Raw genomic sequence first — 24,519 nt, 5'->3', positions numbered from 1 at the left:
TTCAAGATAAATGTCCACATAAAAGCATTTTAAATCATAGAGGACATCACTCACAGTAATACTGAATGATGGACATTTTACGTTATGCCAGAAATGAAGGTTATTTTTTTGCTGAACTAGCCTACTGAGAAGCATAAGAGCTTAAAACAAAAATAAGCTTATCACACCTTCAACGCTTCCAAGAAGAAACATAAAATAAGACAAGATAAAACACATTTTAGGCTAAGAAGTTCATGTGTGATCACCAGAAACCAAGATGACAGATGTGTCTGTCTCCAGCCAACCTCCTCTTCACCCAGAAATGTTTCAGAAATAAACATACATAACACGTACCACCAGTGTTATTTTCTTGTCATTCCTTATTGCTTATATCTTTACAAAAATAATCCAGGTTCTTAGACCAAATGAAATAGTCTTATGTCTGACCTGTGGCTGACATACCGGTATGAAATGGGCTGCAAAGAGCTTTGACAGTATTTTTCCACTTGGATTCTGACATCTCTCCGGGTGAGTTAGAGCAATAAAACAAAGGGGAGAGTTTCTGCTCCTTGTTTCCGTAACTTTAGGCCACCACCACTCAAGGAAGGAAGCATGATCTGCAGTCTCATCACTAAATAGTTAGAAATAATAATAATAGCAGAAATATGATTTTATCATGCACCTCAGATCACCCCAAATCCATATCTTCTGTTTTCACACTTTCCTATCCATGCAGAAGTAAAGGAGTCTCTTCTGCATCTACCAATACATGGGTGATTCCTGAAATTTTATCAGGTAACTACATGAAATTTCTTAGTGTTTGTTTTTGCAAACTATTAACACAAGATACTGAATGCACTTGAGCCTTCCTACCACAAAACCCTATCAGGAGCGGTGGCATCACTGCCCGCCCCTGCAGCAGCCCTGTCCCTTGGGTGCTCGCTGGAACACGGGCCAGCCCTGGCTCCGGTTCCTCCACCTCCCTTACCAGCCCCTGTGCTGTGACAACCATCAACTAATCTTACACATGTGTTTCTGGCAGCTACACAGAGACTTTTCATTTTCTGTTTTACCATCAAAATGCCCTAAATAAGCGGGGAACATTCTTTAGAAAAAGGTGCCAGCATTGAGAGCTCTGGACATTTAATATCATCATCTTGATGCAAAACTGATCTCAAAACACAAACTCTCTCGAGCAGTACTTTGCTACAGGTTTCTACACAGTATATATCAAGATGTCATATGACACATCATTTTATGGGTCAATATGCCTGGCTTCACCATCTCATTCTTCCTGATTGCCAGGGCCACCCATGCAAGATTTAAATTATGTTGCAATCTGAAGCAATCAGAAGTTATTTCCACCCCTTGTCCCATCTTCCATTTCAATTAAATAGCAGATAGTTTAACCATTTCACATAAGTTGAACTATATCCACTATTCCCAAACACTAGCAAGACAGCCTGGTGGAACCTCGAACACCCTCCTCTGCCAGGATGGAGGATGCTCACTGCCACTGATATTGCTGTTAAGTGTGTTGTTTCTTTCCGATCCGTGGGTACACACAGAATAGATAAGGAAGCATTTATAAATGAACGAGGTGGTCAGAGGCTCCTCAAATGAGACCTCTAAGTCAATAGAAACAAGTGATATGGCCTTTCTCTGATTATGCACTCCAGAGACGAGGTGAAAAAGAAAGCTAAAGATGGAGAGATTGTTGTTTTGAGACCTTGACTCTCACATCCTTCTGCTTAATTGCCTGCAGTTTATATGTACTAATACTTTTAATTCAATGGAGTTGTCCTGGTTTATACCAATGGAACTACTGCTCCTCATCCTGCCCCATTCACTACAGAGACACCTGTTCTGCCTTGGGGTCCAGTTCGTTGTTACAGCACACCAACTGGAACAGATTTGACACCAATAACCCCTTAAAGAGTTTTCACCCTCCAGGTTTGGGGCCCCACCTCATGTATTCACTTAAACGCTCAGTTCCAGATTTACACCTTTTGAGCAGACGCTTGAAGCCCATCTGGTGCCTCAGTGGCACCCTGAGCCTGACGCATCCTGTGGCTCTCCGAGCAGCAGCAACAGCACTTGGCCAAGTGAACCTGCACCGCTGCTAGTGGAGAGCACATTTATAACAAGTGGCTAAGCTCCTGCTCTCAGCTACACAGAGCTCCTCAATTTTACCAGCCTCACCCAGAGGAAGAAGGTTTTTTCCCCATTTGGCTAGTCCCAAGGAATGACCAAGGAACCAAGATATTAATCCAGAATTAGTTAAAACAGTGTCTTTACCCAGAAAGATGCTCTACCAATTTTAACTTCAACTCAGGCACTGGATTAGGTACCATAAAAATGAAGCGGCCTTCTGAAATAATGAGGTCATTGTACTTCATTAACTGAGAAAAAAATTAATTGGGTTCACAAGAAAAACCACACTGTGTTAGAGTCCAGCTTTTCCTTTCTCATATAGAAATATTGAAAAAAACACTCACATAAGGAAGTGAACATTACTGCCAGCAGCCAAGAGCATGTAGGACACAAACAAATAGTACAAGCTCTGTGCTCCACAGGAGGTAATAGAAAGGATGATAAATAGGAAAGGATGAACTTTTATCTAAGGACCTTTAGCAACCTAAAAGCAAACCAGAAAAAAATTCACCTCAAAAAAAAAAATCTTTTTTGGTGCATCCACTGCAAATTCTTCAAATTATGCACTTTATCCTGCAAATGAAGGGGGATGTTCTCACCTGGGAGAAGCTCACCTTCTGGAACCAGATATTACCCCCAATGCCACCACACACACACACACATTTTGGGGAAACCTAGTATCTGTTCTGAGGTTGTGATTGCAACAACTAGAAAAAATAAAAGGAAAAGCCGGCGTATGCTTTTTGCAAGATGTTTGTGGAATAAGGGTGGCTACCGCTTTGCCCAGCATCCTCCAAGTTCTCCATCTTGCAGTACTGGAAAGTATTTTGTACCACCCCCTAAATGGATTCCCTTCTCTTGCTGGGACTATGACTGCTGCTCAAGGCAGATAATCAAATTCCTACATAATCACAAAGGATAAGACATAGGTGAGGCTGTTAAAAAACAGCCATCAACAAAAAGGTTAGGGCCTCTGGCAATGAAGGAAAAAAAATTACTCATGTAGTCTTCAAACAGATTTATTCTTGATATAAAGCAGGACTATTTACAGCTCAGCAAAATTTTAAAACTGGTAGTAAAGCACATTACAAGCTTTCTTAATTCAATTTTCTCTGGCATTTATTGTGGTTAATAAAACACCTAAATGTCATTGAGATTTATAAAAAAATATTTATAGGTTAATAAATGCATAAACCGGATTATTCACAAAAACAGCTTACAGAAAGCCTAGCATCCTAAATTGATACAGATTTTGGGTTTGTACCGTGTCAGAGGGATAATTAGTGCTTATTTACAAAGATTTTACTTTACAGCCCTGTAAAAATGCATCTGCTTACTGCCACTGTTCTCAGAGTTCATGCTCAGCTTCACAGGATCTATGTTATCTTAACTATGAACTTTTATGCGCCTAGATAAAAGAATAAAGGCTCCTCGAAATACCCTTTGCAGCCAGCTCTTTCAGGAACACAACCCTACTAACTCAACAAAATAAAGAGAAGCCGTAAATCCTTAAGTACAGGGTGAAGGTTCGCCTGGAGCTGTGGTAATTAGTGCTTATTAGGGGCAAGGGTCTTTGTTTTGAATTTAAGACAGTAACAAGGAAACAGGCACTTAAAGGTGCCGAAAGAAGACGGGAGTGACAGCAGTCTTTGCCTCCACATTTCTGTCAGGTACCTACAGCAAGTGATGGGGGTTTTCCTGCCCAAGGGGCTCAGAGCTGAAGGAGAGCCCTCGCTGGCTGTCACAGCCCTGTCAAGTCCATCAGCTACTCCCGGTAGTTACTGGTCAGCCTGTGGGTACCTACAGACACAAAACCCTAGATCATTTATTTTTGTCACCCCTCAAAATGGAAATGAAGGCAAACACTAGGTCACAAACATTCCATGCTATCCAGGCAAAAATGCACTACAAGATTCTATGTATTCCAAGTATACAAAGAACTACAAACCTATGTGTAACTATACTCATCCCAGAAAGGGATTTTGTCCCATTTTCTAGCTCAGTAGACAAACTCTCCTGAAAAAGTTCTGTCAAACATTCAGACCTACTTTTTTCCCCTCTCTTTAATCTGAGGATTTTAAATTCAGCCTTTTCATTTCTGTTTTCAGTTATCTGTCTTACCCTGAGTCAGAACTTCCTTGAAATAAACTTTAGTGTATTTAATAATATCCATGCTAATGATGATGATTGGGAACGGTCTGGCTTTAACAAGTACTTGAACATTTAGCGTAACCAAAGCTTTTATATGTAATTAGTGCTCCGAGCTGAATTCTGGGACAATACCATTTATATCCAAATTATTTTTAATGACTGTTTGGATGCACCAGACTAGAGGACTACAGGTTTAAAAGACAATATATTAATATTTTATTTAAAACCCATTTAAAATGCATTTATGTAGCTAAAAAACAAAAAATAAAATAATTGCTAAGATAATTGACTAAAAAGAATATTTTCAAACTTACAAAGCACTGCACGAAGTTTCTTGTTCATTAGTGCACAACTGTAGGAGTGATTTATGAATGCAAATAGGCATACTTTCAGGAAGAGAAGAGACCAGGGATGCATATATACAAATAACTTACAACACTGCTAACTTACCGGTGCGTGCTCAGCCTTTTAAGCACTGAATGGACAAACAATTCAAATGCACTCATCCATTCTAAAAGGTATTTAATATAATGTAAAAGCATCACGTTTCCCAGAAAGCTTTTATATACAGGCCATCTTATTTGTGCAAATGCTTCCTGAGCCCTCCCAAATACAGTAAGTTATAAATATTCTTGGTAATATAGCTCTTGTTCCAGAAGCTGCCATTTTTAAATTGACACTTCTGCATTATAGAAATAAAGGACAGTGCTTTTGCCCACACACACTTTTTTTTTTTTTAAATACCTTTCATTTCCCTTGAAACTTATCAGGGAATTACAGACATTTCCAGGCATTAGTGTTAAAGGACATTAGCAAAGAAACATTTCAGTCCCTTAATGCCACAACTTTTAGCAGACCTCCAGCTCTTTAAAGCCAAAGTAAAACTGAAAACGCCTAAAAAATGTCCGACTTTAACATTAAAACCAAAGCAAACAGTAGAACTAGGCCTGCTGCATATTTTGCTTGTTTCAGCAAGGACTCTACTCCATTAACACAGCCCAAAATTATCAGTTAAGGGAAATAGCCCAGCACCTTTTTCCCAGTAGATTCAAAATACCTCATACATAACACTTTTTTAACTATGCAAAAAGCTACAGTAAGGTTTTTCCAATATTTCAGAACACTTGTCTATTATTCCCGGGAATTTAATAGTGCTTAATCAATATGCAATTACATTTATTTACTTCATAAGACCTCTAGAGAATTAAATAGGTATTGCAAACTATTAGACCTTGGTTTTTCCATAAAACATTTTGAATACTTTTATAAAAGTGATAAATGTGTAATAAGTGAAAGAACTGGTACAAAAATAGTATCAAGAACTTTGAAAACACTTCAAATCAAGACTCACAATTGTGTTATATTACCAATAGTAAAAAATATGTAAACATATACCTCTCTTCCGTAATTTACACCATTAGAGCTGTTGCATTATAAACAATGCTTTTTAATTTCTCGTCCTAATAAGTACCTAAACAAACATATGGCACAAATCCCACTGCCTTTTCATCAACTTTGTTAGGGTTTGGAACAATCCCGAAGTGCCTTGTTTTCACTAATTCTAAGCAATTTTAAGTAACACATTATTACTGAATGAAGATCTAACCAAAACAGTGCAAACACTAAACTGTCAGAAGGAAAAGAGACAAGATACCAAGCACTCAAACCTGGATGTTTAAAATTGGGTATCACGTTCTGAATGATTCTATAATCCTGCAAAGCAAATAAATGCCTAGATTTCATTAATCTTGTATCTTCTAGCATCAGCTTCGTTAAGTGTGTATGTTTAGCCAATAGTCTGCCAAAGCAAGTGCCTGTACTCAGCTTGCACAATCTTTCCTTTGGAGAAAACTCATTAACAACCGGTTATTAGCAACACCCTTTGCTATCTGGGCTCAATATTTCAGGTTCTCATTCACTGATCTTTTGTACTGTGACGCAGTTCTTTAATGAATTTGTGTCAAGCTAATTAAGGTCTGCCACCAGACCACAAAGCAGTTACAGTAAGTGCAAAACCTATTGCAAATTCCACCACTTAAATTCAGCAAGTTTCAATCTTACAGAATTGATGGCCCACTCTTTGGGATAAACAGCACCTGACAACTTAAAAATCAGAAGCTCCTGTCATAATGGAGTTTCACTGGGTTAAGAAAAGGTACTCTAATTTTCCATTCCATTTAATCTTAAAACCATGCAGCTCCATGATAGAGTTGCTTCTCCTACTCAATTTGATGGTAAAAGTGTTTTGGAAAATCCGTTTTATTCTTACATAAACATCTATTCAGGACTGCAAAAAGCTCCACTTCATTTAAAAAACTTTGCAAGATACAGTACATCTTGGCAGTGTCAAGTTTTCCCTTTCCAAGCTAAGGGAGAGATTGCCCTTATGGACAATTACCACCATTACTACACTTCCTACCACAAGCAGCAGATTTTTTTTAATTATTATTATTTTTAGTAACAGTCTTTACCACCGTTCCAGAGACATGTGGGTGCAAGCTCACTCCTGCCCTTTACCAGACATTAACCTCTGTTGGGGTTGTAAGCTATGCAAAGAAACCAAGCTTTTGGCTTCCCTGGTTTCCTCCATCTGTATTCCCAGTCTTTAATTAGCTTGAATTATAATTCGTATCATTTGCATTTTGTATCTTTTCTCTGGGTGCTCACCCTTCCCTCGAGGAATACATTGCTTTAGTGATGACGAGTGAAACAGCGAGGATGGGTAGATTCACTCCAGAAGAGCTCCCAGAGAATTTACAGATCTGTCAAAAAGTTACGGTTTAGTCAAAGGCTTTTTGATACAAGAAGAGAAAAAATGAGGAGACTGGAGACTCAACAAACTTTTCTTGGCAGCTTCTAGGCCTTTTAAGTGACAGCGTTTCTGAAACAGCCAAGCACTGAAGTGCTCTGTGCAGCCTCCCTTTCCCCGGGTAAGGTTTTGCCTCCAGACTGAATGAGGAGCAACTCCGTATTCTGCAAACTGTACTTTTTTTGAATGGCTTTCAAGAATAGCAGTGAGTTTTTAGATGATCTAATTAACTCAATCATAACATGCCTATCCTAATTAACCCTGCATGACTCAAAGACCACTTGTGCATCTGATATGCATACAGCTGCACACAAAAAAAAAAACAAATAAAAAGACATGTAGCCTAAAAGAAACCCACACTTGGAAAACAAAGTTTCATGTCTAGATCCAAAGTACATTTGACCCAGTGGAAAAATACCACCATTTGTGAATGGGGCTTCACAAGCCATTTGCATTATTTTTAGGAAAGATTACCTTAGAGCAAAGATGCTGAAACACACTTAAGGAGTCTGAAGTACCACTCAAGACCCAGTCACAAAAGCTTTATGCAGACAAAATTCTCATTACAATCAGCAGGGGTTTGCTTTCATAATGAATATTTGAGTCAACTGATTGGAGTACTCAACTTCTGAGATGGTTTGTGCACAAGATATTCTTGACTGTATGGTTTCTCTGTAACACTTTGTAACATACAGCACTGATTTCTTAGAAACAAGAAATTGCCACAGGGCTGAAAGGGGTGAAAATGCGTAAAGTTCAGGTTACTTCTCAAAGTCCAAATTGTTCATACTCAACTGATACCATTCAAAGTCCCCATCAAGTGAACGATCCTATCTGTTGTAACTCTTTGGAACAGTACAGTCAGGCCGCAATTCTCACCCTCTCATGCAAACAAACTTGGAGAAAAAGAATTTAAGGAGTTCTTGTCCTCTTAAAAATCTAACTTAATTCACAGGATGATAAAGATGTGAACTCTGTCACATCCAGAGCAGCAATAAAAGGAAGTTGAGTTACAGTTTGTAATAACCAAATCCCATACTGAAAGTTCTTAACAGCTCATGTCATTCTCAATGGATCATAACATCCATCTACTGATTTTAATGAACTAAGAGCAAATTGCAACTGTCCAATAAAAGCTTTTCTAAAATCATGGCTGCATACTTTCATATTTGGCCACCTAAAATTCTCAGCATATAAACCAGTTGCACAGAATGTCATTTCAATCAATTTTATTGGTTGCAATAAACCACCAAAATGTTTTAGGATGATTTTAGGAACTGATTATGTTTGCATAAGAACGTCCACCAAAGCTCTTCGGCCTGTGCACTTTACCACTAAGCCCATTTACTCCTGTGGAGTTAAGAGCAGTGTACAGAATCAAGATCAGACTCTAGAGGTTCTTAAAATATTTTAACACAACTGAGATCCCAGGCTGGATGCGTGGGGGATGCTCTGTGCCCACCCTCGCCTTCCTCTGAATTGCTGCTGAAGTGCTTCCAGCCCTTACACTGGCACTGGCCGCCGCTCAATACAAGCTTGACAAAGCGCTGGAGAGACTTCTCCGTGGGATATTGCAAGCAGTACAGGGTAGTTTATCAGTTCTGCATGGTGGTGGAATAGGGGAGGACACTGCTTTTTGAAGAAAGCCTCTCATGTGCCTCTCACAGAATGGTCAGGGTTGGAAGGGACCTCCAGAGATCATCTGGTCCATCCCCCTGCTAAAGCAGGGTCACCTAGAGCAGGTTGCACAGGGTCGCATCCAGGCAGGTTTTGAACATCTCCAGCAACACTGCAGCTGTGGTACCATGCAGTCACAACTTTGCTAACATGGAGCGTGACAGCAGGTGAAAGCTACTTAAAATAATAAAGCCAGAGATAGGATTTATAGAAACCCAGAGCATCCACAGTCTGCTCAACTAGCATAGAAAATACTCAACTGCATTAGGAACAACAAATGCATTGAGGAGGATCACACCACATCCCAGGTAGCCCCTCTCCCCTTCCCAGACAGCTTCCTTCCCCCCCTTAAAAGTCTTCCAAGTCCACCCTTCTTTACCCCAGAGTTCCACGATAAGCCAGTTTGGCCACCAAAGTCAATATAAAGTATTTCTGCCTCCTCTCCTCCATTTAATTCTTCCTCCCTATGGTCCAATTTCATCCTGTTCTCCTACAGCTGCTTGCTGAGCTGTTTCCATCAACTGGATCACAAAAACCAACCTTTCTGTAATCATTTTTTAGTTTAGTTTTACATATTTAAATAGGCTGCCTAAGTAGAAGTTTACATACCCTTGCTTTTTCCGTTTTTTCCCCAGAATGGAAAATATTCCTAGTATTTTTGTATTTAAACAGGTACGGTAGATTAATTAATGTATTTAGTCTCTGGAAAGCTTGTAAGTTCTGTCTAGCAGGAAGTAGCCATGAAGTTTTCTAATTTTTTCCCCTAATTAGACATAATAATTAGCACAATAATGCCCTTGTTAACATTCTTAATTATATGCAACTAGTACATCAATACCTCCTAGAAGGAAGCTGGTTACCTTTCCCGTCTCATCTGGGACAGTCTGCATCCCCACAGGCACAACAAACCCGCATCCTGCTTGCTGAGCAAGGACAGACTGCAGGAGCCAGTCTGACACGCAAATCAAAAAGGAAAAAAAAAAAAAAATCTTTGCTCTAAAATAGCCCTAACATAAAAACTACTTTATATAAAAAGTCATAAAATAGCTCCCAGCCAGGCAAAAAAACTCAACGTTCAATAAACCCAACGCATCAAAAGCATCACCAAGTTCCCCCAGCGCTGAAGTTTACCACTTGTTCTTCTGGAGTAGACCTACTCGTTAATCAGCTCCAACACGGGCTGTGGGCTTTGCCTTGGGTCTGACGACATCAACTCAGGGACCACTTACACTTTTACTGCATATTGCCATGTCACCAAGCTGTTCAGATTAGCTCTGCTGGGAGGCTGTCTCATTCCAGGAATAGAAATTAATTAATCAGTATATTTTCCGCCCCCGTGCCAGGAAAAACATCTCTGATTAAAATGGTGTACTGAAGGTTGGTTTTTTTTTTTTTTTTGCAATCACTGCCGACATGACTATTGATTAAATGAAAGCCTTGTGAGCACTTACTCATTTTATAGGTGTATTTAATTCCTCTCAAGCTCTTTTGTTTTAATTAAAGAGTATATTCTATACACACTTTGATTACTATACATGGAAAACACCTTTGTAAATCTAAGACATCTTTTTGAAAGAACAGTGCTCCATATATGATGGAAGTACTTCGCTCCCTGGTCTAGATTCTTAAAACTTCATCTAGTGAAAAGCTTGCCTTGGAGGCAAATACTGAAGCTTAGCGTGGAAGCTCCAAATACATCTACAGCACTGCTCCTGGCCAGGAAAAGTGCTTCACACATCGCTATGCTGACGAGTCGGTGCATCCATAACTAAATCCCACAGAGACTGCACGCTTAGCAGGATTTGCATCTTGCTGGACTGAGCTCCCGGTGAACATTTTTACCCAACAAAAGTACATTTACGTGAACAGTGGTGGGTCTGGTCTCCCTTTGAATACGCTGGCAGGAGAACCATGCTAGCTGGGACTAAAAGTTGCGATGGAAACTCCCCCAACGAGCTGACGCCCCTGAGCCCTTCTGCTTCAAAGGTGCCACGGTCCCTATTAGCACACTATGGAGGAATGTCCGATATCAAACTATTAGATTCCTTCCTGGTGCTGTAGACCAGAGGGGCCTCAATAATTAGAAGTTTACTGGGCTGGATCGCATGCTACTGCCAGGCTACAGCACCCGCTGCCACCGCATGTAGTCATCAGACCATGCTCCTGAGAACCAGAAAGCTTGGATTTTAGTTTGGCTACGTTTATAGATTTTATCTAATATCTTAATGAAACAGTGTGCAGAGCTGAGAACAGATACCTAGATCTCAGGAAGGGACTGCAGCCTGTTTTAATGGTTCCAGACACCTCATAAGATGAGCAAAATAAAAAAAATATATACCCAAAGGCAACCATTCCTATCACTTAAATGGAAATAAAAGAGACAGGGACTCTCCTTTGGCCCCAGTCTCCATGAACGCAGTCCTCACACGCGTAGCATGCAAACTCCATGTTATCATCTCTGTACTCCAAAGCACTTCTGATGGAAGCTCAGTCCAGTTGCTAGCACCTCCCAGCTGATTTCTCCATACTGCCTGCTGCCAGAGATGCCATTCCTTCAGGGCATGGTCTGGCTCCCATGAAGTGCTGCAGGGGCTGTAAGAAGGCAGGACCTTAAGGGACCTTAAATCTTCATTATAAATGCCTGCATTGGAAGGTGCTCTGGACACTGACCACCCACCCTGTGCTCCCTCCAAAGCCAGAGATCTCTTTTTCAAACTCAGTTCCCATACCTTCCCTCTTGCTAAGGTTCCCCCCCACAGTATCTAATATGAATCTTTCCTGATGCAACTAAAGCCCTATATCTTGCATACATTTGCCCCTACAAGCTAAACGCCAAGGCATTCTGCATTTCCTAATGATCAGAGGTCTAGAAAACACCAACCTTCTCTGCTAGGCACACTAACTGGTCCCTGTACTGTGTTAAAATAATGCACTAAGCTTGCAATATCATATATGATATATCATATCAGCAATATGTTAACTTTTGATATTCACAACATCTGACACATCTTCGGCACATCTCAGTCTGCAGGGAAATCAGGAAGGGTCCCATGTGTACAGCCCTAGGAATCTGGGAGCTGCTTGGACACTTGCTCCCTTCCCACAGTCACACAGTGGGCTGCAAAGTGTATTTCACTGTATTCCCTTCCAGGGCTTTTTAGGGAAAGCCATTCACTTTGCCCCATCTCTGCTCCTTCTTACTCGTGAAAGCACGGACTGGGGTTTCTTATTCTGGCTTGTTGCAGAAATGAGCCACTGACCTTCAATCTCCTCTCACGTTTCAGGATTGCAGGAGCATGGGACACGCAGCTAATTTCAGTGAGGAAAAAAGGCTGCTGTGTAGTTCAGGGACTGTCTCTCCAGTTATTACCACCAGGAAAAAAAACACAAACCATGACATCACGCTTGTCCAGACCTCTCCCTGTCTCAGTGCTTTCCTCTGCATCTTCATGGAGACAAACATTCACTGATTCATTTTGAAAATATAAGATATTAATCAGCACATGTTCTGTTACACGGAAATCATACTAAATAGCCCAATAATTACAAGCTGTGAATTATCTGGTCAGGTCTGATAAATGGAGAACAGCAGGGAGCTTTAGACACTATCTTACACACCTCATATTGCCCAGTATTTTACCTACTGCACAGCTGCACGTGTATGCTTCGGGAAGAAGATTCATATCCATTTACATCTTTTAGTCACTTTGGATTTTCTAAATTTACCCAAACTGCACATCACTTCCGAAGTTGCCTAGAACATTCTCAGACCTCGATGTACATAAATTAGTGGTGCTGCATAAGGAAACCCTGATTTATGCACTCACTACAGACCCAATTAGTTCTTCTGTAACAGAATGCCAAACAGATTTTCTTAATAAAGCAGAACATATCACATCTAATATTCATATAAAATGCAGAGTTTTAACTCTGTCACTTTGTGTTACTGAATTCTGAAACAGGCTTTTTTTTCCATGACCACCACTGGCAGAACACGGGACAGATGATCAGTTCGGACAGATCAACGTCACTCCAGTGCAGCTAAGAGTGACATGGATTCACAGCAGCTGAATGCACGGCATGCCTGCGTGTTGCACAGCAGCTCGGGGAGGTCCTGCAAGCCTCGTGGGACAGGGGTGGGCAGGAGCACACGGTGGGGGCTCTGCAAGCTCAGCCTCCTCCTGCTCAGAGCAGCCCCTTCACCTCCGTGGGCATTGGGTTATACCTTAGTGAGCAGCAGGCAGCTGTCAGGGGCTCTCTATCTTGATTATGCTCTTGTTAATATTTTAATCTCCTCCAGCCCCGATGGCTTAATTCCTTGGGTAAAGCTGAGACATGCCTGAGCGCTTGCAAGCTGAGGCTTTATCAAGAGAAGCGACATGGTGAACTGGGAGAGAGAAAAAAAAACAACCCACAAGACAAGTGGCAATCACATTTGTGCCTCTGATATTTCTCACTCAAGCTGGGAATCACAAATCCTGTCAGATGTCCATGTGCTGGGCTGATTCTGCATCAACACCTCTATCTGCACTGGTAATCTGCTTCAGGTACCTCCCACGCGTTTTGTCACTCCCAGTATCGGCTGCCCCCAGTGCAGAGGGCACCACATCAGGCTGGCCAAGCCCTGGGCTAAAGTATTAGGTTTGCACAGTTAAACCAAAAAAATATGTATGGGATAACAGCCAGTGCTACGTAGATAACCTGGATCGGTGTCAGACAAGCTTTGCCTATGAAGTGGATCACAAGCTGATCCCAGAAAAACAAAAAAGGAACATGTGAAGTGGGGGACTGCTTCTCTACATCCTCTGTGAAAATGGTAATTCAAGACATTACTGTCCCACATGGAATATGCTTGCAGTGGCTACAAGCAAAAACAACATGTCTGATGCACACTGGCAGAATCAAGTGCACCAAGTCACTTCAGATGACAAGCAAATAGTTTTTTCATCCTTTTGGTATTTATTTCCAGCAAATTAATCAAAATGAGTCAATTTGCTTTTGACAGATACATGTTAGCTTCATTCTTTTACCTAACCACCTCTAGTCAAGACTCTTATAAGACTAAGATTATTACATAAACATTTCAGAGCAGAAAAACAGAACGTTTCACATTATTTTTACAGTTGGAAGGAGAGTCCCACACCACCAGATGGGTAACAGGATCCACCTGCGGTAGTTGAGCCAGTCAGTGCTCACATCCTGCAGCCCACAAATACCAGGGATCTAGCCTTCCAGACCAAAGTGATCCTAAGTTCTGCATAAAAATCCAGATTTTTGCTCAGGTATGTTTTAAGCAATACAACTACGCAATGAAGTTTGGCATTCCTTAAGCAGAGGGCAGTATTACATCAGTAAACTGTTATTAAAGTTACCTAGCCTACAGTATGTGAAATTACATTTCTGCAACCTAAGAATACATATTCCAGGTAACTGACTTTTAAAGTATCTATCTGTGTGTGTATATACATATATATAGTTTCAGAAGCTACAACTATACTCAATTACTGCAGAAAATTACATGCAGGGAAGCATTCCAGTCTCCTCCCACACACACACTTTGCTAAGAAACCCCCCCCACCTCTTTGCCAATTTACTTTACTTTGACCAACTCCTTTTCCTAACTCCTTTCTCAGCCTTAGTCCCAGAAGGTCTACTCTTCTCTCCTCATCGTATGTCACAATTACCAGTTCATTAAATATAAATGCAAGAGCTACTCTGTCCACTGTTACCCTCTAAACCCGCACACCCTCCTGCTCCACCCGGACCTGGCACCGCAATCCACTAACAGCAGTAACTGTGCCGAGTCTCCCTTTGCTTCTATGACGCTTTGGTCCTTCTGGCTCCTGTAATCCCTGAGCACTCTGCTGACGCTGTCCCTCTTAATGGGAAAGTTGGAGCCAAAAAACCTGCGGGGAGATAACATTCACCAGCAAAGTCTCAGCCCTAAAACTTCTGCAAGTGCTTTGACATTTGTGTAACATTCAGAAGCTGCTTGCTCACACAGAGACGTTCTTCTCTACCAGTGAAGCACTTCAGATGGAAAGTATTATCTATTCCTAACTGACATCTTCCACTAAATGGAACATTTAATTAATTTGGTCCTAGGCCAGTCTGATCTCTTTTGCTTGCATGAAGACGAACACGACTTGTAACTCCTTGGCACCGTTTCTTCTCCTCCTCCTCCCCCTTAAAAAGAACTTTAGTTGTTTACAGAATAGATACAAGAAAATCCAAGCTGGTACAGTGACACATCATTAGTTAAAAATACACCACAGCATAAAGAGCTTTAGTGCAGAGAGAGCATTGGAATGCAGAACTACACAGAAATGGCTTAGGAAGGAAAATGAAAGTCATCTGGAAACTGATGATTTTTTTTTCTGCTATGGACTGTAGCAGAACAAAGACTGCAACCGCTTTGTGTATTACTATAGAAAGTGAACTTGGTACAATTAACTGAGTTGAAAATATTGTATATGGGGTTATAAAAATACTTGAAATTATCTCCAAAATGCAGATGGTAAACACAGGGTATAAGGGTAAAAAAAAATATGTCTCGGAAGATAAAAAGCAAACCCAAACTTACAAGAGTATAAAAACTGCATGTCCCTGACCAGAGCCAGGCTGGCATCACCAGCAAAGGTAAGTGTGATTTTCGACCTGCCGTAAGTTGCAGAAAGCACTAAAGAGAGCGAAATGAAAATCCAGCAAAGATGACAGCATCTCCTTGGGAGATTCACTGTGCAAAAACCAAAGTTACTTAGCACGCATGCTACGCGTACAGTCTGGCAGATGTACGTGATGAGTTCTGACAGTAACAAAGAGATAGCATAAAATGGGGATGCCCAGACCTAGTCCAGATCTACAGTTCTGCCTGAAAAGCAAAGCAACTTCCAGATCTGAGCAGCACTCTAACGGAGAGAGAAGTAGCACATCTCCTGTCTGAAGTTATTTGTAACGCTGCATAATGACTTTGAGCTGCTGCAGACTCTCAGCAGCTCAGAAGTGCAAGCTGAGGTCCCTGTTTCTAAGAAGAGATAAATACAGCCAGAGGTCCTCACCAAATGACCATGTACACCTTGCTCTATCTAGAAATACAAAGTTTACACTAGTGCAATTAATCATGAAAACCAGGAGATGAATTTTAATAAGGTAACACCCGCCTGCAGTACCTGCGCCATATCCACAAGCCCTTCTGCTTCAGAGCACGTACACATAGTCCAGGAGCCTCGCCTAAGGAGCAGCTGAGACTCGGAGGCTGCATATAACCATCCCCAGCTTGCGTGTAGGTTCGCTAAATGGCAACTGTAATTAGCGCACAACACTGAAGTCTCAAACAGATGCTGAAGAAAAAGAAGTGTCCTGCTAAAGGAGAGACAGTAAGGAGCTTGTGCGTCGTCCTTGGTGGGTCAGTCATTCCCTTCCAACATCTTTCTAGCTTAAAAAGAAACCTGGCAACACAATCACCATAAAATCCCCATTACAAATTGATTTAAAAACCACTGCAGCTGGCTATGGAATGGTGTACAACAAACCACCACAGAAGTCAATGATTAGGCAAAAACAATAGTAGAGAAACTCGGGTGGGTTTTCACATGTGTTGGTGGGAACAACCAACATCTCTGAGCAAGGGTATGCTGAGCCACAACAGTTGTGAGCCAGCCCCAAGAGCATGCAAGCCCTTCAGGATGCTTGAATGCTGAAGACTGAGAAGTTTAAGGTCTTGATGGATAAGAAGAAGTTACAAACAATATATTCTCACAGCACTATCAAAAAGAAGAACTACTAATATGGGATCATCAATGGTGAAGACTAAAGTTCACGTTCAAGTGGCATAACTCAATGCAGTAGCTACTGCAGCTCCACTACTGCATACCTTTTGAAAGCAGTCATCAAGAAAAAGCGAAAGATGCTACAGTGACATTTTACAGGGAGGAAAAAAAAATAGAGGTAATTCTAATCATCAGCCTCTGAAGAGGTGTTTTAATTCTAGGATAACAGACTGTGGTAAAACCTAAACAAAACTAAAGAAAATCAGGACACATCTGTTCAGCATGAAAACAGCTTTTTCTGTCTGCTTCTTGTGGAAGAAAAAAAAAAAAAAAAAAGACATCAAGGACTGTGCTGAAGATACCATCTCACATATCAAAGCAGGTGATACAGTAGAATTGTGATAATTCTTGTGGAATGAGAAGAACGAAGATGAAGAAAATGAGGAACAAGAGATCTCTGAACTACTTTGAAATAGGGCGCCACAAAACTGATACAAATTCCCATTAACTTTAGCAGTGCATGAAATGCAAATATTGGGCAGTTAAACTACCGAAATAAGTACTTAACAGTAGGTGACAACTAACATACATTGCTGCACACTCATAACTGGTAATGAGTCACCAGTACAAAGGAAAATACAGAGCTAATAGAGTGCTACAGGAAAGAATTGATGGAAAGGAGTTTTATGTGAAGAGGAATGAAAATAGTGGCTGTGAGTCTAAAGTGATAACTTCTAAAAGATTTAAAAGTGGCAAGGGAGCTGAAGTGATAAAAAAAGACCAGAAGGAATTACATACTGGAGACAAAAAATGAGTCATATTCTGATTCCTTCTTCATGCCACATGGTGTATCGAGGACAGCTGCCACTCAATAAGTACTGAAATAACATTTTACTAGAAAACTCTGAGCAGGGCAGTTGCACTACATCATTCCTACAGATCCCTTCCAAACTCTACCATTCCATGAAAACTAGACTTGCAACATGCTATACAAGAAGTTTTATGATTCAGAAAGAGTAAGATTATGAGAAATCGAAACAAAAGATGTGTTTCCAAGCAAGGAGGCAAAGATGTTCTTCCTAAGATGGTATAAATAGGTGTGATGATCAGGTTGAATTAAGTAAAACGAAAAAATTTTATTTTCCTTCTCAAAGGGGATACTAATATAACTATGCTCCTAAGTAAAAGAAACTAAGACTCAGAATTCAAAAGAGACTTCAAAGTTCACCCTAAGGAACGTTCCTTTGTTTGGCAGACTGATCCACTGAAGCAATGCCTCAGTTTGCCAGAACACTGTTGTTGGAGCAAGGGATGCAAACATACACTTAAGACCAATATAGAAAAAAAACCAGATAGACCAGGCAAGCGTTTTTCAAGAAGACTAAGTCAAGCCGTTACACCTTTCTGCAGAATCATACAGATAGTATTTTATACTGATAACAATAAAAGGGTGATAGAACAGGTTCTAGTAAAGATAAGACTAAGTATTTTAATCTGCAAAGAAAATATTAACTAAAGATTTCCTGAAGCACCTTAATTTCTAAGTTGTTTATTTCTTGGGAATTGAATAAAAAAAAAAAAGAAAAAATGAAGTATGCCACAAAGAACCCTTAGGGATAGACAGGCTGTGATGTTTCATCCAGACATTTGTTTAGTTTGGGATTTCCTAATTCCTAGCCAGAGGTATCACTTTTGCAGTTTCAGGGTGCTCCAGCACCATGTATCTGAGCAAGTATCTTTAGTATACTGGTGCAGCATCAAAACTGGCAGCAATCATTTCATATTTCATAGTTTTAGCACCAAAAAACATCTTTGTGTTTGTTGACTTTAGCATTTTTTGCCTTATGAATATTGGGTTAAGGGGCATGTGACATGCAAAGTTGGTACACCTCATTTACATTTCTAAAGTAAATGTTTAATATTCCAGTATTCTGAAATTAATTTCCTAAATGTTAATTGATGCTATTGAAAATTGCTAAGGGCACATTCAAGGCATTTCAAACAATTAACACAAGATTTGATAGCAAAGCAGCCGTTTTGGTAATGGTCAAAACCACTGCCACATCTCGTCCCACCTGTAGGAAGAAACATTTACTTTTTGTGCTTAGTACAACTCTTGATTAACAATCTACTAGAGAAGTGTCAAATACGTGAAGACCAAGCAGCAGTCCAAACTCAACAGGCGCATTGGGAAAATGCACCTGTCAATAAATGGAGAATTCTGTCATTCCAGAATTCTCACTACAGCATTTTTCAGGAGCTCTACGCTCACCTAAGTAACCTTTGAGGCACCAGCCACCACGAGATACAGAATCATGCATTTACCATCTCAAACAGAAAATCCTACTGTGATTTTAATTGAATTACAGCAGGATTTATTTTTTTATTTTTTTTTTTTTTTGCAGAGCCTCTAGACTCTATTAGAATCAGATCTGGAGTTGGAAGGGACCTATAGGGATCACGAAATCCAACTCCCTGCTCCTCACAGGGCTACCTAATGCTTGCTTCCAGTGATACAGCAGTTTATTTCTCAGTACACTAATCCCTCCAGAAGACAGTTTCTCATTCCTTTTAAGTAGTGCTTCTGACAGCAGCTACCTATATCTTTGTTGTTTAAGGCTCTGCCTTTTTTATTAAATAGAAGTAGTTTATCTCAGACATACTTCTTTTGCTTTCAGCCTCTACCACTTGTACACCCATGAGCAGGCTCCATCTTCTAGCAGTTCAGGAGTTGTCCTCACAACGTACTGCTCCTCTACACCTGTAAGCTCACCTGATGACAGTGTTGCAGGAACTAAAACAAAAAAAACCAACATGGAGACAGAAGAAAGGAACCCTGAAGCCCAAAGGATAAGCAGCAGGCAGTGACACCCACCCACAAACATAAGCCAGCTGTGAAATGTATTTTCCAGATATTGCGAAGAACATGTTTATTCTGCTATTTACAGGGGACTCCAATAAAGCTGCCAACTGGTTATTTTAGTTGCTAACGTAAAGGGTGCAGAAAGTTCAATTAATAGGAAAAAAATGGCGAAGTAGGCAAAAGCAACTGCCAGGACGTGCCTCTACCCAAGCAGGAGCAGGGAGGTGTGTGCAACTGTCATTCAATAACGCCTTTGAACCAAGGTTGATGCATCTTGACCTGGCTGTTCAAGCAATGGCTTAAAACCTGATCAGTTTAGCAAGTCCTTATTGCAGTAATGAGCTCTTTAAAAATGCCAGAACAACTTCTTTTGACCATAATAATCCAACAGCTATTAGCTGTTTATCTCAGAAAATTAATCCTCAAAGGGTGACCCTCATGTCCAAAATATGCTCTCAGTCGTGAAGAATGATTGATAGATTATTCCAAGCCAGTCCACAGAAGCACTGTTAGTGGCTTTTAATCAAAGTTACTTTCCCCTTAATCAAAGGCTAATGCAACGTGAAATCCTTAAACATGGGCTGCACCATAAGATAAAGTTATCAACCTTGAAAAGGCTGGAAAATAGCAATTTGCACACACAAACACAAGATTCAGAACTACCATCATAACATGCATCATCAATCACAACCAACAGTGGCTTTAGCAGGACTATTTTCAGAGTATATTAAACTTCATGACATCTTAACCTTCTTGTAAGGCCAGGACCTCCTCTCAGTATCAAGCAAGAGCAGAAGGGCAGATTTGCTTCGTGCAGAAATATTCTTTCCATCAGGTTCTGCAGAGAAGAGCATTGCTGCCTTACCAGATGTTCGTTGGGTGTTATTTTCAGCTCCGCACACCCACTCAGGGATCACAGACAACACATCTTCACATACTCTGAAAGACAATACACCCTGAAAGCTCTGTACCAGCCAAGGGAAAGCTCCTTGTGGCACGGGGCACACCTTCGGGCTGCCAAGCCAGCCTGCCAGGGGAGAGCTGGGCAGGTGCCGTGACTTTTAACGGAACTATTACAACTTTTTCTCAAGTATCCAGTTGGTGCTTTTGTAGTCATCACGCTCTTATGAAGAAGAGTCAAGCCAGGAGTACTCCATCCTAAATATTACATAAGAAACAGGAGACATCTCAAGCAAAATGCTGCCCCTGAAATAATTGTAACTCCACTTATGTGTATCAAAAATTGTCACTTCATTCCACTGTAAAGTTACCAAATTATCTGAGGTGCAACGGCAAGGAAAGCAGAGACCACTCATTTTTCGAAAGATACCAATAAACCCACTGTAAAAATAGGAATTTTGCAAATTCAACTTTTTCCAATTCAGTTTTAATTGTTTGAGCTCTCCACACAGAGGGAAGCACTGGTGGCACGAGAAACCCAACACATACAAGAAGCAGGTGTCCAAGGAGAGGGCTGGCAGGCACAGAGAGTGCCGAGGGGGAGAAAGGAACCAGGAGGGAAGGAAACCAGGAGGCCATAAGGGAGGAAAGGACACAGCAGATACTCAGGAGAGCATCAGGGAAAGAGTAAGGGGACTTGGTGGCAGACACCTGGCAATAAGGAGCCTAGGAAGGAGGACAGTTATTTTCCATGGACCTTGAGAAGCGGAGGGATGTCTGGAGATGACAATTCCTGTCTTTGAAGGAGTGCTGTAAGGTACATACAGTAAGACGATATCCAAGTAATCCTCTTCCACACCAACCCGCAGTGCTTCCACCCAAGCAAGTTTCCACCTGGAAGGGGTGGCACTTCTCCAGATCCCAGCAGCCAACAGGTAACAAGACACAAACACTCACACACCAAGCAAGGGGGATGCTACCGCTTCGGTGCTGGATGCCAGTGGGGGAAGAACAACCCTACAGTTTCAAACCACGCCACAACTAACTGCTATTCAGACTATGAGGCAGAAAGCATATTCCTTACTATTTCCTTTCTTAGAGCTATTACCCAGCACATTCAGTATTCCTACACAGGCAAGGACATTTCTCCAACACAACGCTACGCTGTGTCTGCTGGTAATATTTCTAATTAAAATTACACTGTAAGCCTGGTTGTTGAATACAATGCACAGATGCCACAAGCTAAGACGACTGTTAGCCTGTAACTGTTTTAATTAGCTTGACAGGTAATAAAGTAGAATTTTATAATTATACTATTACAATGCACAAACGTTTCCTTTCAAATCTGTACTTACTGAGTCACTTAGGTAAGCAACAGCCAGTTTTGGCTCACCAGACCAGAAGCAAAACCGCAAATTTGCCTTGCTTATGGCTTGGCAAGGACCACATGCCGCTCAGGACTGTGGGTTAGCAAATCCTCCCCTCCCTTAGAAATGCAATGTGTATAAAACATAAAAATTGCAGTCCCCATCATAGTATTTTTGTTGAGCATAACACATGTGACCCCTCCAATTTCCTAAAAAATTGTGTTGTGCTCACTTCTTTGGAAGCACAATGCTGGATCTCAAGGTATGCTGCTAGCCCTGCCAGCAAGGGGAGAATTTTAGACACAGTTTGCACAAGCTCTCTGCTCAGGACATCTCAGAGCTTAGATCAGACTGCTATTCTGCCTCCCCCTTCCCACAGAAGGCAGCTCTGGCTTAGGGTCCCATTATCAGACCTAAACATCACACGTTGCATCACTGAACTTTTAAGCATCCGTAATATTTGCCGAGCACTTCTCCACACTCAGCTTTTTTTTTTTTTTCATGACCACTTCACTACAAACACCACACAGGTTATATATCACAGAACTGAGGCATTTAACACAAATTCTAATCACATTCTTGCTAATGAGAAGTGTTTACCAAATAGTTATGTTGTTCTGTAAACAGAAAGCAATTTCCATTCTTCTGTCTATAGTGGTGTCAGTATGTGCAAGCCATTACTACTGTGCATATAGCTGTCTACTCCAGTCGTTCACACTTGCTATCAAACTGGCATTCAAGGATTTGGAATGCAGAACACAAGCCTGCAGCCTAAAAATAATATCCTGAAATTTGATCCTGCACTTCTTATTCAGGCTCAATTAATCAAGGTTGCCTAACTCTTCAGAAGTACTTTTCATCAGCAAGATTGAAAACACTTTCCAAATGAAATGGGTATCAGTATCTCCTTTTTACTATGGGGAACCTGAAAATGAGATTTCACCTGAGAAAGGGCTTTGAGGCTAATTTAGGAGTATTGTCCAAAGGGATGAGGAGTCCATTATTCAAAGTTATCTTTTATATTAAGAAATAAGCTTTTCCTTTCAGACTACTAGCAAGTGATACATCACAGAATTTATCATACTGTCTTTGAAAACCTCACACAAAGATAGCTTTGCAAATTTCAGAAGGCCCAGGCTGAATAAAAATATGTTATTTGATCTACAGCAGTAATTCAGTTTTCATTGTAAACACCACCAAGGACTAAGGAGAAACTTCCTAATCACTCAAAAAAAACGAATTAAGAGATTAAATATTTTGATCAGAAGGCATCTGTAACATCTCTGAACAGATAGGACAACAATGCCTAAAACTACGAAGGAAAACCACATATTTTAAAAAATATTTCATTGTAAGCTCTGGAAAGTTGTTTTTTTTTTTTTTTTTTCCTCCTTTGGAGATAGCAATTCATACTTAAAAGCATGTTGTTGTTTGATAGCAGTTTTATCCGTGGATATTGGCTACATGGAAGCCAAGCTTGGCAGGGCAGTTCTGGACAGGGCAAAATCAAGGTAGTAGGGATGCAAAGGAGGGCACAGCCTTCTGTTCTTGGCTGGACCAGAGCTGACCACTCCACAGAGCAACTTATTTCACACTTAAATTTGTGTTTTGTACTTGATACTGTTCCAGGGGTTGAGGGGGAAAAAAAACACCAAAACAATAACTACCACATAAAAACACCCACAAGATGATTTCAGCTTATATAGGACAAAACCCACCTTTCAACTAAGAATATTGATTCCATTAAGAAAATCTGAGTTTCAGAGTGACACAGGTTTGTTTGGCCAATTCAGCTATACAGTCAATCATTCAATGATTACGCAAACACCAATTTTGAAAGCCTCTTCACAAGGAAAATAAAAGCCTAACCAGAAGAAAACCACTATTGGTAACAAGATATCAATATCCTTCTGTAAGAAGTTCAATCTTCATATCACATACATTCTTTTAAACAAGGGTACATTTACAAAAATAGTTTTCTGAAGTTTGTCTTGTTTAAAGGCAAGCTGTTCCATATCCTCCATAAACCTTCCGATGTGGAATTGGATAAATGCAAGATATACACCCTAAAGAACTTAAACGCAGACTTTTCATACTTTTTTTTTTTAAAAAAAAGGTACACAAAACCCACTGATAGTGTACTGAGAAATTAAGGGGCAGATTCTTCAGTCCAAAGCACAAGCAATGCAAAGATTTTGACATTCAATGCAATGATATTAAGAAGAGAAATCACCAACAAATCAAAATTAGTATTGAAGTACTATTACCTTCTCCAGTGCATGATATGTAGACTTCAGTCAGATTTCCAATACCTGAAAAATAGAAATTCACATGAAAAGTCATTTCTACTGAAACTGATACTCAATTCATTCTTATATGCATCAACTTATCTTGAAGAGAAAGAAGCTCTTTGATTATTTTTAGTTTTCTATTTTCATAGTACCACAAGATAAAAGCAGGAAACTGGTCAGACACTCTGTGAATCAAGCAGTAGAAAAATTCTGCAGTTCCCCCCAAGTCCACCAAGGTCTCCCTGCCTGCGGCCCCTGCCAGGATGCACCAGTCACCAGCCCCTGCTCCAGACGCTGCACTACCCTCCAGCTTCTCCACCTGGCACTACCTGAAACTTATTTTTTCAACTCTGACTTCACTAAGGTTTGAAATTCCTCTGGCTCCTAAAGGCTTTCGCAGTGAATCCCCATCTTCTCCCACAGCTCAAACGCTCTCAGTCTCCCAAAGCTGGCACAACCCCCCAGCTCCCCCCATTGCTGCTAATTCAAGGCTACCTCCAGCTGACTACAAACCAACCCAAATCCCAAAAAAAGGGCTGAAGCACAGCTGTTTCCCAAG

At 40.7% G+C, this 24,519-nt stretch overlaps 1 protein-coding gene across 2 annotated transcripts in view; it reads right to left on the bottom strand.

Moving 5' to 3' along the window:
• LOC102055836 (contactin-4) overlaps positions 1–24,519 on the bottom strand; it is a 339,085-nt gene that overhangs the window by 276,171 nt on the left and 38,395 nt on the right. For both annotated transcript variants that reach the window (XM_055709999.1, XM_055710003.1), the window contains exon 2: positions 23,937–23,981. The gene's annotated coding sequence lies outside the window, so the exon portion shown is untranslated. The remainder of the gene's footprint in view (positions 1–23,936; positions 23,982–24,519) is intronic.

This window comes from Falco cherrug, chromosome 4 (assembly GCF_023634085.1).
Source record: "Falco cherrug isolate bFalChe1 chromosome 4, bFalChe1.pri, whole genome shotgun sequence".
Taxonomy (NCBI): domain Eukaryota; kingdom Metazoa; phylum Chordata; class Aves; order Falconiformes; family Falconidae; genus Falco; species Falco cherrug.
Note: the sequence above shows the minus strand (reverse complement) of the source record. Positions and strands in the feature narration are given on the sequence as shown.